The sequence below is a fragment of the Myotis nattereri genome, assembly GCF_964212035.1.
Source record: "Myotis nattereri genome assembly, chromosome: 8".
NCBI lineage: Eukaryota > Metazoa > Chordata > Mammalia > Chiroptera > Vespertilionidae > Myotis > Myotis nattereri.
Genome location: NC_138083.1, coordinates 34606759 through 34623145, shown reverse-complemented (window position 1 = coordinate 34623145; position 16387 = coordinate 34606759). Strand labels below are relative to the sequence as shown.

Below are 16387 nucleotides of genomic sequence, written 5' to 3'. Positions count from 1 at the left end.
CATGTGCCCTGACGGAATCAAACTGGCATCCTTCTGGTTTGTGGGTTGATGTTCAACCACTGAGCCATATCAGCTGGACTATACACACTATTTTTTTTTAATATATTTTATTGATTTTTTACAGAGAGGAAGGGAGAGAGATAGAGAGTTAGAAACATCGATGAGAGAGACATCGATCAGCTGCCTCCTGCACATCTCCTACTGGGGATGTGCCCGCAACCCAGGTACATGCCCTTGACCGGAATCGAACCTGGGACCTTTCAGTCCGCAAGCTGACGCTCTATCCACTGAGCCAAACCGGTTTCGGCATATACACACTATTTTTAATATATCTTGGAGATATTTCCTTCAGTACACAGAGTCTCCACCCTTTTCTGTGGTTGCAGCATATTCTCATATGTGAATGGGTGATAACTAGCATTTGCAATTTTGGTAAATATTGCCAGTATTAGGGCTCTCCAGAGAACAGCCAACAGAGGTGTGTGTGTAGAGAGAGATTTATCTTTTAATTTGATTGATTTTAGAGAGAATGGGGGGAGAGAGAAACATCAATCTGTTGAGCCATCCATCTGCTGTTCCACTTATTCATGCATTCATTGGTTGAGTGTTTTTGTTTGTTGTGTTAATCCTCACCCGATGATATTTTCCCATTGATTTTTAGAGAGAGTGGACGGAAGGGGGAAAGACACAGAGTGAGACACATCAATGTGAGAGAGACACCGATTGGTTGCCTCCTGCACACACCCTTACCAGGGCTGGGGACGGAGCCTGCAACCGAGGTATGTGCCCTTGACCGGCATCAAACCCAGTACCCTTCAGTTTGCAGGCTGCTGCTCTACGCTCTATCCACTGAGCCAAACTACCTATGGTTCATTGGTTGATTCTTATATGTGCCCTCACCTGGGATGGAACCCACAACCTTGGTGCATCGGGATGACACTCCAACCAACTGAGCTGCCCGGCCAGTGCAAGGTTTATTTATTTTAAAGTATTGGTTCACATGCTTTTGGAGGCTTCAGAAGTCCAAAATCTGCAGGGAAGGCCGGTCAGCTAAAGACCCAGGGAGGAGTTACAAATCCAGTCCAAAGCAGTCTGCTGGCAGAATTCCTTCTTGCTGGGGAAGACAGGGGAGTTAGTATTTGTTTTAGTAAGACCTTCAACTGATTAGAGGAGGCCCACCCACACTGTGGAGGGGAATTTGCTTTACTCTGATTGAAAAGTCTACCAATTTAAATGTTAATCTCATCCACAAAGTGCCAGGACTGACCTGCAGACCCTGAGCTATGGATGAATGCATTACTCTGATAGATTTTCTGTGAAAGAGAGGGCTAAGGGACTGCTTGGCTATAGCAATCTAAACAGCCCCGTTTGCCTGCCTCCTTAGACTTTTATGGTAACAACAGCTTGAACTACAATTAACTATTACATACTATCAGCAGGGTAAGCATCCTTGAGAAAACAAATGTATCTGTAGTATCTTTAAAACAAGGACATTTTGGAGTCTAAATATAAAGATTCTAGTAAAACACCAGAGGGCTTAGACTTGTTTGGAAAAGTCAAGGCAAGGTCTGCCGCCTTTGGCAAGGTTCACCTAGAGCAGTGGTTCTCAACCTTCCCAATTCCGTGACCCTTTAATACAGTTCCTCATGTTGTGGTGACCCCAATTTCATTGTTACAAATTGAACATAATTAAAGCATAGTGATTAATCACAAAAACAATATGTAATTATATATGTGTTTTCTGATGGTCTTAGGCAACCCCTGTGAAAAAGTCGTTTGACCCCCCAAAGGGGTCGCAACTCACAGGTTGAGAACTGCTTACCTAGAGGCCCCCAACCTTTTGGAGATTCCTCCTTACAGACTTTCCAACCAAGTCCCGTGCTTCCCCACAACAAAGCACTTTCACAGAAACATCCAGAATAATATTTGACCAACATCTGGGTATCATAGCCCGCCCAAGTTAATACACAAAATTAACCATCACAGTGCCAAACTGACCTCTACAGAGATTATTCCAATTTATGTAAGATTCCTGTCCACAAGTACCAAAGAAGAGCAAATTGGTGCCTTTGAACAGTGTATCCAAGAATGCACATGAGGTTTCTGAGGGTCTCATGTGCCTGAGATCATTAGACTCTAATGTAAAAAGAATTCACAGAATGTCAGGACAGGAAGGCACCTAAAATGCAATCTACTTAAGTTCACTCATATTATGGACTAGAGGACCGATGCATGAAATTCGTGCAAGAGTCGGCCCTCCTTTCCCCGGCTGCCAGCACCGGCTTCCCTCTGCTACCCAGGACCTGGGCTCCCCTCTGGCCGCTGGCAGGCACCCGGGACTTGGGCTTTCCTCTGGCCGCCAGCAGGCACCTGGGACCCAGGCTTCCCTTGCAGCCCCAGCTTCGTTCGGAAGGTCGTCTGGAAGGACGGCCGGTCTAATTAGCATATTATGCTTTTATTATTATAGATTGGGAACTGTAATATGGTCGTTGGCCAATGTCAGTGTGCCCATGAACTGTGGGGTCCTGCTTGGTTCAGAAATGGGATCCTGGGTGACCTGACGGGATTCAGCCTAACAAACCATCAAGGGTTCCCATCAGGGTTCTTTTTATTTTTCTTTTTATTTTTTTTTTGCTATATGAAATACAATTTCCATTTATTTTCCCCCCAGAGAACTTTTCTTCACTCTTTAAAAACTCAGCTCCTTACATGGGCTTTGGTGGAAGTCGTGGGGCAGCACCCACAGGTCTGAATCAGGGTGAGGGGATTCAGTCCTTCCGGGCTTCATGGGAACGATTCCTGACTACTTTGCTGTGAATGGCACAGCTCACACAGTAATGCAGCTTCACATACAGCTTGGGAAGCACACAGGCGTCGAAGACACTCGCTTCGGAGATGTCCCTAACGGCTGCGGCCTTCACTATGTTTCGAATGACAGACTTCTTAATGGCCTTGTCTTTGGGCACGCATCAGGCGCAGTTGGTGCAACGAATAGGCTGCACGTGGCCTCGGCCTTTTTTGGCACGACCGTTATTCCTTCTTTTCTTGGTCATCTTGGAAATGAACCCATCAGGGTTCTTCGTAAGAGTTGCACCTAGTTGGCCACTGGACAGATTCTGACTGAGGAGCTCCTTGTGCTGCTCAGTTCAGGCCCTCCTGCCCCATCTGCCTTCCCCTGCCCTTCAGTCTTCAACCTCACAGCTTCTACAATCTGGCTTATTTCCTGCATTAGCATTCTTATGGGAAAATTTCATGTCAGCTGTCATTCAAATGCTCATGACTGCATTATGTACAGGGTAAAATCCAAACTCAGCACACCAAGTCCCACAACACATCTTTGACCACTGCTATTTCCACTGCCTCCTAACAGGTGTCCTGTGCTAGAGTATTCAGTCTACCGGATGCTGACAGCCACCACGCCATGAAGCCATATGCCTCTTCTTCCCTTGGGCCTACAATGCTTCCCCACACTTCAAGTGTCCAGGGCACTTCTGAGGCCCACCTGATAGTTCTGTGCCATAATAAACTTCTCAGGTCTCCTCCAGACTTCTGCTGCAGGGGCCAGACGTGGAGGATCTAGAGTCAGAAGACTGGGGTTCTAATTCTGGGCCCTGTGCTACCAACCGTGTGACCTCAGGCAAACTCCTAACCTCTCAGAACCTCAAGTTTCCCCATTTGTAAACCAGGTATAGTTCTTGTCTCACAGGGTTATTGAGCAGCTCACTTAGCACAATGCCTGTTCAACCAAAGCTGAACTCATCATTATCAAATTTTTGTAATTTTTTTTCTCCAAGATTCTTTTTGGGCTTCTTGATAAGAGACGTGTTTTTCAGCTCAGGAACCCCAACATTTGGCATCAGTCAGTTCCACTCCTCCCCACCCCCACCTGGTAATAGATCCTATTGTTAGTTGAAATGAAATGAGACTGTGGGTAGACCCGCCATGGTAGGACTATTAACAAACAAACCTGCCTGGCTTTAGAAGAATAAGTCTGGGGAAGTTGGTTTGGTTTTTGTTTGTTTGTTTTTAAATTTTTTTTATTGATTTCAGAGAGGAAGGGAGAGGAAGAGAGAGAGAGAAACATCAATGATGAGAAAGAGTCATTGATTGGCTGCCTCCTGCACACCCCCTACTGGGATTGAGCCTGCAACCCAGGCATGTGCCCTTGACTGGAATCGAACCGGGACCCTTCAGTCTGCAGGCATACCAGTTTGGCATCCACTGAGCCAAACCAGCTAGGGCTGGGGAAGTTGGTTTGATGGTTGCTCTGTTTTAACATAGATCATAGATGAGTCTTTAGTGTAACGCAGCCAGACTGGGCACCCATCTTCCAAGAGCAATGGAACACCTGTTACCTGACTCAGACATTCTTGGAGCACCTACTTTGGGCAGGGCTCTATTGGGCCCTGGGGGAGTAGGGTGATAAGCTGAGGGCAGAGATAACCAAGAGTATGATTTCTATCAAGAGGAGATTATATCCTCTCTCCCATTTGCTATATAGTTCAGATCCCATTATGAACTCCAGGAACTATTCCAACCCCTTTGTTGTATCGGAATGTCACAGTTATAACCTATTGAATGAGCATTGATCAGGGCCCAAGAGTGTTAGGCAAGGATTTTGCTGCAATGCTGGGGGATTTGAGGTAGATTCCTTCTTACCATTAGCACTTTGTATCAATTCACTCTTGCTACTATTCTGCTTAGAAATCTGCTGTCTGTTAACCTGGTCTTTAGCTGTAGGTTATTATTTTGCATTTTATTTACTTTTGGAGCATAGTGTTCCTTAAGATGGCAGTGGTCAGGCCAAGAGAGGATATTCCTTCCCTGGAGGAAAAGGACTATCTGGTTGGGGTTGAGGAAAATGTTCAGTTCTGATACTGTTGTTTCTCTTTACTCTGGTGATTGTTTTTAACTGTACGTTATGACAAGGAAATTCTGTTAGTCCAAATGGCCAGCTGGTCCCAAAGGGGACCTAATACATGAGCATTTGCTGGACTTTTTTATTGTTTTATTGCTTAAAGTATTACAAAGGGTATTACATATGTGTCCTTTTTTCCCCCCTGCCCTTGACAGTCCCCTAGCCTAGAAATGGACTTTTCAAACACAGATAACCCAACAACAAATACTTTCCTAAGCATATTTGGTCTCTTTTGGATTGTATTTTATTTATTTATTTATTTATTTATTTATTTATTTATTTATTTAGTAAATACCTCACACCAGGCCCATGCAGCACTGGAAAGAGCAGTGACTTGTGGACCATATTCTGTACTCATAATTTTCTTTTTTTAAAAAAATATATTTGTATTGACTTCAGAGAGGAAGGGAGAGGGAAAGATAGAAACATCAATGATGAGAGAGAATCACTGATCGTCTGCCTCCTGCACGCCCCCCACTGGGGATTGAGCCCGCAACCCGGGCATGTGCCCCTGACTGGAATTGAACTTAAGACCCTTCAGTCTGCAGGCTGAGGCTCTATCCATGGAACCAAACCAACTAGGGCTGGATTGTATTTATTTTAACAAATGTCATATTTCACAGAGGTATTTCAGGATTTCCGTGAAAAGTGCTACTGATAATGTACCTTGTATTTGGGCAGTGCTATATTTTTATGGGGAGCCATGTTTGTTTATTTTTTAATTTTTTTAATTTTTAATATATTTTACTGATTTTTACAGAGAAGAAGGGAGAGGGATAGAGAGTTAGAAACATCGATGAGAGAGAAACATCGATCAGCTGCCTCCTGCACACTCCCTACTGGGGATATGCCTGCAACCAAGGTACATGCCCTTGACCAGAATCGAACCTGGGACCCTTGAGTCTGCAGGCCGACCCTCCATCCACTGAGCCAAACCGGTTAGGACGGGAGCCATGTTTATTAAGGCATATTTTACATAGAGCAAAATTCACCCTTTTTAAGTATACAGTTCGATGAGTTTTGATAAATGAGTAGTTATATGCTACCACCACAGTCCTATATAATAAAAGGCTAATATGCAAATCAACCAAACAGCGGAACAACCGGTCACTATGATGGGCACTGACCAGGAGGGGGCACACGCTCAATGCAGGGGCTTCCCCCTGGTGGTCAGTCATTAGCAAACCTTGTAGTTTGTTATTAATAATTATGTATAATAGGATATTGTAAAAATTAAGTTATGAAATTTTTATTAAAATGTTTCTTACATACCATTATATTTGCTGGGCTGCAAACATATTTGTTGAGGGCAGCGAGTTTGACATGCTTGCTCTAGACCAATGGTTCTCAACCTTCCTAATGCCGCGACCCTTTAATACAGTTCCTCGTGTTGTGGTGACCCCCAATTTCATTGTTACAAATTGAACATAATTAAAGCATAGTGATTAATCACACAAACAACATGTAATTATATATGTGTTTTCCGATGGTCTTAGGTGACCCCTGTGAAAGGGTCATTCGACCCCCAAAGGGGTCGTGACCCACAGGCTGAGAACCGCTGCTCTAGACCAATAACATCAAGTTACCTAGGAACTTGTTAGAAATGCAAATTCTTGAGTCCCACTCTAGATCTGAGTCAGGCACTCTCTGGATGACACCCAGTGATCTGTTTTTAACTAGCCCTTAAAGGATGATTCTGATGCATACTCCAATTTGAGAGCCACTCAGCTATACCCTCCATTCCCTGCCTTCGACCCCTGAATAGGTCTTTAATAAATAATGAATATGACCAGCCTACTGGGAACCCTGACAAGATACTACCTCTAATTGATGCCTCTGGATCGTGGGTTGTGCTGCCTTGAAATCAACCCAAAGCTGGGGACATCCTTGAAAACACCCTGCTTTCCCCTAGAGCTTGTTATGACTCAGTCACACTTGAATTTAGTCAGGAGTTTTATTGATTCTGTTGAATTAGGGGTTCTTCACTTTTTTCACCTTGCTGAATAAACAGCACATTTGAGACTTCATGGGGTGCTTTGTCCGGGTAGCAGAGGGAAGGGGAGATTCTTCCCTTTACGCCTGGTACATTCAATTCAACCAGATGTTCTATGAGCCGCTCACAACTAGTGTACGGCAGCCCAATTTCAAATATTTTGCCCCTCTGTCCCTTTGAGAACCCTCATACTGGTTAGACCTTTTTCATGGGTTTTTGATTTGGAAATAATGGTCCCTGTAACTATGTGTAAGGCATGGTGCCAGGGCTGTGAGGGCCCAGTGCATTCGGAGACTTGGTCCCTCATCCTTGAGGAACTTGAAGTCAACTTCGAGAAACCCAAGCAACACACAGGAAGTCGTAAATCCCTGTGGACAGGCTGTAAGTGGCTGACAAGGAGGACTCCGGGTTACAGGGCCTGGTGAGGAGCGGGAGTGAAGGGTTGGGGAGACCTCACTGCAGGCCCTGACAGGCCCGAAGCAGGGGTGTCTTAGGGCCGCACTTCCCTTTCACGTGGCCCATGTGCTGAGGGAGACCAAGAAGCTGCCTAGCCTCTTCTGAGAGGCCCGTTTACCCACTGTTGACTAAATAGAGGCTTAGAGAGGCTTATGGAGTAAGGCGGCTTTCACATCAAAGCACTCTTACAAAACAGCCTGGTGATGAGTTAAGTACAAATGAATCAGAAACAGATGGGCTCAATTTCCTAGAAAATACCCCTGGGCTTCCACAAGAAGAGGGAAAGTGCTCAGCCAAAGGCATTGTGGGTTTTTGCTGATCCTAAAATATGCTCAGCGATTTTGCCTGAAACAGAGCTGAGATGTTGGGACTCCAAGTCATTAGAAACTCCAGGCTGGAATCCTGCCAGCCCATCACCTGATTCCTGGCAGCCCCTCACCAGCTCTATCAGTGGCCCTGCTCTGGGTTTCCAAGCCTGGACAGACATGCCAGTGAGACCTGCCTATGTTCTGCGTTGGTTGCCTGGCTATAAAATTCAGGAATGATTTAATGATGATTTCTTAAGGCCTTTCCAGCACGGTGTTTCATGAGTAATAATAATAATTGCAGGCATTTACTGAGTGATTGCTTATGCTAGGCATTGTTTTAAGTGCTTTATGTGCATTAGCTTGCTTTACTGCCTTTAGCAAGTCTGAGTTAAAACTATACTTATCTCTATTATACAGATGAGGAAACTGAGGTGCAGATAAGTTAAATAGCTTGCCTAAAGGCCCACATCTGGTGTACAGTAGAATCTAGATTTTAACCAAGTGATAAGGCATCCCTTGGTAATTTCTAGCCTGTCAATTCCGGGATTTGCATTCTTGTGGAAATTTTCTAGTCCTTGGGTTGGTACTGAACTCTGACTGCCCTGCTTGAGGCTCTTGTTCTCTAAAAAAACCTTTTTTAAAAAATTGATTTTAGAGAGAGAGGAAGGGAGAGAGAGAGAAACATTGATTTGTTGTTCCACTTATTTATGTAATCACTAGGGGCCCAGTGCTCTAATTTGTGCACCTTGAAAGGAACTGTGGGCCAGGAGGCTGAGGTGGGCACAGGGGCAGGTCTCAGCCCATCCTCTGTGCCCCTGCTCGGCCCCTCCCACTGCGGGCCCCCGGCCCCTGTCTGCCGGCAGCCCAGCTCCTGCCACCGTTGTTCTCACACAAAGATAGCACCAGCCCCGCTCGCACCCCCTGACTGCGCAGAGTGATTGGGGCTGGCACCATCAGCGGGCGTGAGCAGCGGTGCTGCCCCATCACCCCTCAGGAGCAGGGGGAGGTGGAGGAACCCTTAGGGGTGATCAGGCCAGCAGCCACCATTTGCACCCACTGAGGGCGCCGAGCGATTGGGCCCAGCGCCAAGTGCCGGCAGTGGGTACGAGCAGCGACTCTGGTGCTGGCAGCTGGTGCAAGTGCCCAGTGGGACCACGGTGCACGGGAGCAAAGAATTTTCAGTAACCACCAGAGGCTAGTCCCGATGACTATGACCGGGGCTCCACCTTGGTCTGGCGCCGCCACTCAGCTGCTCCACCATCCCGCCATGGCCAATGCCTGCCATGTTCTGCATGCGCCCCCTGCTGGTCAGCACATGTCATAGTGACCAGTTGTTTGGTTGTTCAGTTGTTCCACCGTTTGGTCTATTTGCATATTAGGAATATATATATATATATATATATATATATATATATATATATATATGTTGCTTCTTGTATGTGCCCCGACTGGGACTCAAACCCCAAACTTTGGCGTATTGAGACAATGCTCTAACAAACTGAGCTACCCAGCCAGGGGTCTAAAGTATTCTGCACCTGGCCAAAGTCACTGAAAGCACAACTTGCCCTGGCTCCCCCTCTGCTTCCGCGGATTCCTACGTGCCTGTGTACACGCCTGTGTTTAGATGCTGGCAACACACAGCCTTGCCCTCAGGGAGGTGGACGTCAACCCCAGGGCAGTGTGACATGCCCACTGGAGGAGGTGTGTGGGACACAGCCTAGGAGCCCAGAAGGAACGTGTCTGATTGACTGGGGCGAGGCACCAGCATGAGTGAGGCAAGCAGGCAGGATGGGTGATGGTGCTGCTATGGGGCAAAGTGTTGCCTCATAGGGAGGTGGGAAGGGGCATGGCGCTTATGGAAGAACTCGACATAGATTAAGCTGACACCGGCTGCCTGGGGTGAGTGTTGAGGAAAATCCCAGGAGAAGAGTCCAGGGCAGCCGTGGGCAAACTACGGCCCGCGGGCTGGATCCGGCCCCTTTGAAATGAATAAAACTAAAAAAAAAAAAAAAAAAAAAAAGACCGTACCCTTTTATGTAATGATGTTTACTTTGAATTTATATTAGTTCACAGAAACACTCCATCCATGCTTTTGTTCCGGCCCTCCGGTCCAGTTTAAGAACCCATTGTGACCCTCGAGCCAAAAAGTTTGCCCACCCCTGGTCCAGGGAGACAGGGGTCAGAATGTGCCAGGTGAGCCTTAGGACTTGGCCCTGAAAGGAACCATGGACAGGCATGAAGCAGGAGAGTGACAGAACACCGTGCCCTGCCCTCTGGTCTTGCCTTCTCCTAGCCGTCTCCCAGCGGCGGTGGGAGCGAAGGCATTAAGGGTAGGGGGTGTGCCCAGCGCAGCCATAAGAAGAGCTCAGGCAGGGTTCACTAACAGTGCTGGCAGTGGCAGTCGGGTGGCCTTGACCCTAAACATCCACCTTCCACAAGATGACCCAGGTCTTCTGACTTGGGCAACTAGAATAGTCTAGAAAACAAGGATCTGGGCAGTGGTTCTTTTTCCTTTTTTTTTGGCAGTGGTTCTTAACCCTGGCTGCACCATAGACTCACCTGGGGAATGTTTGAAAAACACCAGCGCAGGATCTCTGGTAGCAGAGAGGCCTGGCATCCGTGTTTTCAGGTGCTCCCCAGGTAGTTCGGGTGCATGGCCAGGGTTTAGAATCACTGACAACCTTGGGTGTGTGTCAGAGTCTTCCTGGGCACTCGCCTTACCCCAGCCCAGACCTATGAACTCAGCATGGAGTGAAATGGGAGGGATCAGGGCAGCTGTGTTTTTAACGTGCTCCCAGGTGATTTTAGTGTATACACACAGTTGAGGACCCTGTAGTCCTATCATTTGGGAATATTTGCCTTGGCTTCTAACGTAGTCCTGGTGGGTACTTGGTAAATGCTGATTAGGATGGATCAGGAGGGTGACCCAGATGCAACTTGAAACCCTTCTCATGAAGCAGCCTTTGATGACTCTGCCACTATTGATGGTGCAGAGAATAGACACACTGACACTATGTGGCGTGTCTTACAGATGCTCACACATTCCACTGTCCGATGCTTACCTGGGCGGGTGGGGCTGTATCTGGACTCCCTCCAGTGCTCTTCTGAGCCTCTCTCTCATGAACATGAACTAAGAACGATGAATGAAGAGGATGAGTTTGATCATTTAACTGGTTGACTTGGTGGTATGGTCAGAGGAGCAGTGGTTCTCAACCTTCCTAATGCCGCGACCCTTTAATACAGTTCCTCATGTTGTGGTGACCCCCAACCATAAAATTATTTTCATTGCTACTTCATAACTGTAATTTTCCTACTGTTATGAGTCATAATGTAAATATCTGATATGCAGGATGTATTTTCATTGTTCACGACCCACAGGTTTCTATCCGATAGCGCAGTGGCATGAGGCCCCAAAAATCAGGATTTTAAAAAGATTCCCAGGTGATTCTAATGTGCAGCCAAGGCTGAGAACCACTGTGATAGAGGGACTTGACTGCCATCTTGAGGGGTTCTGATCATATACAATGAGAAGTCATTCAGGTGTTTGTTTTTTATTGATTTTAGAGAAGGAGGAAGGGATATATATATATATATATATATATATATATATATAGAGAGAGAGAGAGAGAGAGAGAGAGAGAGAGAAAGAGAGAGAGAGAGAGAGAGAGAGAGAGAGAAACATCCATGTGAGATACATTGATTGGTTGTCTCTTGCACCCCCTATCTGGGGTTCAAACCCACAACCTAGGTATGTGCCCTGACCGGGAATTGAACCCACGACCTTCTGGTGCATGAGATGCTGCTCAGTCAACTGAGCCACACAAGCCAGGAGTTGGTTTCATATAACAAATATTTACCAAAGGTCTGCTTGGCACTAGGCATGTGCTAGGCCTTGGGGGAACCACGTGAGCAAAACCAACCTCACAGGCTTACTCTACATGCGGAGACAGATAGTAGGTAGGCAAAGACGTACACTGGCTATGGGTTAGGCTAGGAGCTGTTTTCAAGGAGTGAAACGGGGAGCTGCGTTTTTAACATGCTCCCAAGGAGAGGGAACGTGTGAGGGGGGCCACTTCTGGTGGTCAAGGAAGGTCTCTCTGAGGAGGTGACAAGGAACCTGGTCCTGCAGGATGATGAGGAGTCTGACCTGCAATGAATGAAAGAGAAACAGGGGTGACATGTGCAATGGCCCTGAGGCAGGCTTCATGTGTTTGAGAAACAAGGAGGCCAGACTGGCTGGAGAAGGTGAGGAGGGGACGTATAATGAGGCTGGAGTTAGTAAGGTCCAGGCATTCAGTTCTTCAGCAAGAGAGCAACCTGCAGTTTATCTCCCGGGTAAGTGCATCAGGGTTGGAGTGATGGGGAGTGAAGAGAACAAAATGGAATATCATTTACACTTCAAGGACGTGGGCTTCATGTGGCGTGGGGCAGGTCACTTCTCCTCTGTGGGCCTCAGCCTTCCATTGGCCCAGGGACCTGTGTCTAGCAAGGTGTCCTGGAAGCCTCTAGCCATCTGTACATAAACTGGAGATAAAGAAGTGCCGCCTCCGGAGTGGCCATGACAGTGAAAACCTTTTGGAAGTCCTGTGGCTGACATTGTTCATAATTGAGTGAAGTCGTTGCTCTTCTTGACTCTGTTGTTGTCCCCGGGGCAGGCCAGTAAATACTGATTTACTGAGGCCAAGGTGGCCTTATTTCATGGTGGTCTCATTCTTCCTTATCCCAGGAGAAAAGTGTCAAGTGGCTGGGGGAAGGTGGGAGGGAGGGGGCTGGAGGCAATGTGCTGTGTAGCTGGCTGGGGACTGTGGTTGGGGTGAGGCTGGGAGCTGGGAGTTGGGAACGTGTCATATTTTATGAATGATTTCCTGACAGGTAAAGAGGCTGACTCAGCTGGCAGCCTCCCGTGGGCTGGCGTGTGGGGCCTGCTTTTCCGGAGCCGAATACTAATCTGCCTGGGGCAGCTGGCTCAGGGAAGGAAGGGCCTCCAGCTCAGTGGGGAGGACAACTGTGCATCCTTGGCGGTTTTTCTCGCCCAGAGCTTTTCTTAGCTTGTCTGGGGTGGGCTGCGGAGAAGGGAGCAGGACCCACCTGGCCTCTCTCCTCCTCCTCTTTCTCTTCCTTCTCCCCGCTCCTCCCCACCACGCTCCTCAGAGGCCTGCTGTCAGCAGCTTTCGGCTCCACTGCACCTCATATGGCATTGCCTTCAGCAGACGTGTTTCTATGGGAGGGGGGAGATTGGGGCTGGCACCAGGAACCCCTGGGCTGCTCCCCAGGAACCCCTCTGCCCTGCTAGCCTCTGTACCCAGGAGGCTTTTCCTGAGGTTGGATAAGCTCTCAGGAACCAGGACGGCAGGGTGAGAAGGGATTCTGCCTTCTCCATCCATTCACCAGCCCCTGAGAGCTCTCTCCCCAGAGCATTCCCAGCGGCTGTGTCATCTCCCTTAGGTCAGAGAAACCATTCCAGAGAAGCCCAGTGCCTGTGGCCAGGGGGGGAGGATTTTTAAGCCTGTCTCAAAGCCTCGGAAGAAGATGTGTGTCTCTGAGCTTGGGTGTATTTGCCATCCGAGAGGGAAGAGAATCTGTGGGATAGATGTCTGACCACCCAGTAGGTATTAGCAGGACCTGTCATCTCCTGCCAGGGCCCCAGGAAGAGCTTGCCATTCTGAAGGGTTATTTCATTAAGTTCTTCCCACAACTTAAAGAAGCCGTTATTATTCCTCCCATTTCACATATGGAAAAACAGGTTCAGAGAAGGGAATTCATTGGCCCAAAGTTACACAGCAACTAAGTGGGAGAGTGAGACTTCAGACCCGGCCCCCAGGCTTCGCTCCCTGCCTGCTGCCCGGAGAGCCTGTGAAGAAGGTGCACTGGGAGGAGGAGCCCCTCTTACCGTGTGCCGGGCGAGGAGCGCAGGGCGAGCCTGGGTCTAACTGCTGAGGCCTTGGCAGACTGTGCCCTTTCTCTGCTCCTCTGTCGCCCCATCCAAACCAGAAGAGGTTTGCGCTGGGTGCTGTTGCGATTCCTGCTGGTGCTGACATTTCCGTCTGAGACCACCTCGCCAAGGCCCAGACTTGGAAGGGGCTTACGCTAGCTTGTCCGAGAGTCCTGACCGGCGGTGGCTACCAGGACACCTTTCTGTGAGTCTTCCGCGTGCCCTCCAAGGCTCGCTCAGCTCAGGAAAGGAGAGGAGCTGCTAGGAAATGGGAGCCGAGCCCTAACCCCAGCTTTACCTGGAAGGGTCTGCATGTCCTTCAGGACTCAGAGGAAGGGATCCATGACCCACGCCCTGTCTCCCCTCTGTCCTCAGGGCTCAGGGAGCTAAGGATGCCAAGCGCCCTGGGACACCCAGTCCCCTCCCGCTCAGGTGTTGATTAGATTGGGCCTGCTGTGATGATCAACACTTGGAAGCAATTTGCAGGCGACTTCAGGCAGTGGGAGCAGAGGGGAGGAGGCAGCCTCTGGGGGGCCTAGAGAAAATCTAGTTGCTGAGGAGCATCTGGGTCAAGGTCTTCTCCCAGGGTTGTCTGCAGGCGGAGTCAGGCCTGCCCCCTCATCCTGGTCTTTGGGCCTCACCCCTGGGAGGAGACCCTACCCTGCTAGCAGAGAGGGGCCAGAAGTAGCAAGAGTGGCTGGTGATGATGGAAAGAAGAGGGAACAAGTTGGCAAGTTTACACACACAGGGTCCCTGGAAGCCCTTGTCAATGTTACCTGGGATCCAGCACGTGGCTTTTCCTTTTTCCAGACCTATCCTCACTGCCTGAGGGCCCGTGGGCAAGTTGCTCATCTCTGGGCCTCAGTTTCCCCATCTCTGAAATGGGAGCAATGCCAACTCTGGGGCTGTTGGAGGAACACATGAAGCTAGTATGTGTTCTTGGCGCCTACATGAGCCACTCAGTGACAGGGTGGCATCACACCTTACCGGGCCTACCTCTTGCATTGTTTTGGACACTGTCTTTGGATGGACGACCTCCTTTGTCTGCCGACAGTACCCTGATGGGACTTCCATCTGAGCACCTGAACTGTGCTTGCTTCCCCCCAACGAGTCTGTGAAGCCCTAGAATTCTAGGGCTGTGCACCCCCCGCAGACACTGTTGTTGGATGGATGTTTTGACAGTTTCAGCAGGTGGAGGAGGGGAAGCAGGGCTTCTCCTTTTGCCTTGTCTTGCCAGCCTCTCCATCATTTCCTCTGCTGCTCTGGCTTCCTGTGGCCTCCCAGGCTAACTCCTCCTTCACCAGGTCTCAGCACAGGTGCCATCTCCTCCAAGAGGCCTCCCCTCCCATTCCTCATTGTTCTTTATGACTTTTGACAGCAGGTGCAACAGTATGTTTATGTGTTACCCCCTTTACTGTCTTTCTCTCCTTAGCCCAGAGCTTGGCCCAGAATAAATGATTGTTGAATGAATGAGTGAATACTTCACTAGATGAATTCAAACTGGAGGTAAAACCCAAGTGAGGAGCCAGATCCCATGTGGCCTTGCTCAACACACCAAGTGCTCTTCCTGGAGGGCGAGAAGCCAAAAGGATCTTAAATGAGGCAACAACACCACAACCAGGACTGTGTTGTTAAAAGGTTTCCTGTCACCTCCTGAGAGGGGGGGAGAGAGGAAGGCAGGAGCGCAGACTTGAGCCTGCCGCAGTCTCTTTCTTCTCTCCCTCCTGCCTTTGTAGGTCTCACCCTTCTGGAATGGCACTTTGTCAGCTCAAAGCCCAGTTCTTCATGAACTGTTATTGTAAATGTCCTGGGGGCCAGAAGATTCTATTTAATTCTCTTCTCCTCCTTGAAAGACTAGCTAAGTGAAAAGCTACTGCACTGGGGATCGAGGAGGAAAAAGTGCAGCGCGCCTGAGCTGAGGGGAGCCTGTGGATCTTCTAGACTGGGAACCCAGACTGAGAAAGAGCCCAGGCCCCGAGAGGGGCATCCCAGGGCCGGAGCAGCCTGCCCCGGGGGGTGGGGGGTGGGGTGGGAATGGGGGTGCTGCTGCACAATGTGATTGAAAAGTGAACGGAGTGTGTGTCTGGCCGGACTGGAAGGGTAGGTGCTGCAGGAAGCACGCAGGCTAGGAGGAAAGCCTAGAAATTCAGGACTCCCCTGTGGGAGGCTGGGTCCTGTGAGGAAGCATCCTCACTGCCTGTGGCTGGGTGGGCGTTGGACTGATTCCCTGGGCAAGTGGTGGGTCCTGCTGTTAACTAGCTTCAGGCAAGTCCCCACTCGGCTCTCACCTCAGGGTCCCGGCCACGTGGATGGGCCTCTAGCTGAGGATGTCGGGGTGGGAAGGGACCTCCAAGGGAGGTGGAGAACCCTTGCCTAGACTCCTTGAGGTAGAGACACAGTGTGTGTGTGTGTGTGTGTGGGGGGGGCGGGGGGGGGGAGCGGAGGGGATGGGGGAGAGTCGGGGAGGGGGGGAAGAGGGGGGCGGGGAGAGCGGAGGGGAGGGGCAGGTGGGGTGAAGAGTGGCTGACCAAAAGGGCCCCAAACCTCTGGAAGCCAGAGGATAGAGAGACAGGGGCCAAGAGAAAGGACAAGTGGTAGACTCACAGGAGATGGGAAGGAAAGATTGCATTTGGGGACATGAAAATGGGCGAAAATGCAGAGGGTAGAGGAGGCAGCAGAAGTTAGAGGGTTGAGAAAGCACCCGAAGCCCACGGTTAGCACTTAATTCATTTACTTTCTTTAGGTTTCTCTGGGCCCCTGGATCTGCCATTGTCTTTTTT

At 49.1% G+C, this 16387-nt stretch overlaps 1 pseudogene across 1 annotated transcript; it reads right to left on the bottom strand.

Annotated features, from left to right (window-relative positions):
• Window positions 1–2445: 2445 nt before the first annotated feature.
• On the bottom strand, window positions 2446–3053 carry LOC308523323 (small ribosomal subunit protein eS26-like; annotated as a pseudogene). The gene has a single exon. The product of its transcript is annotated as a small ribosomal subunit protein eS26-like (transcript).
• Window positions 3054–16387: the final 13334 nt, after the last annotated feature.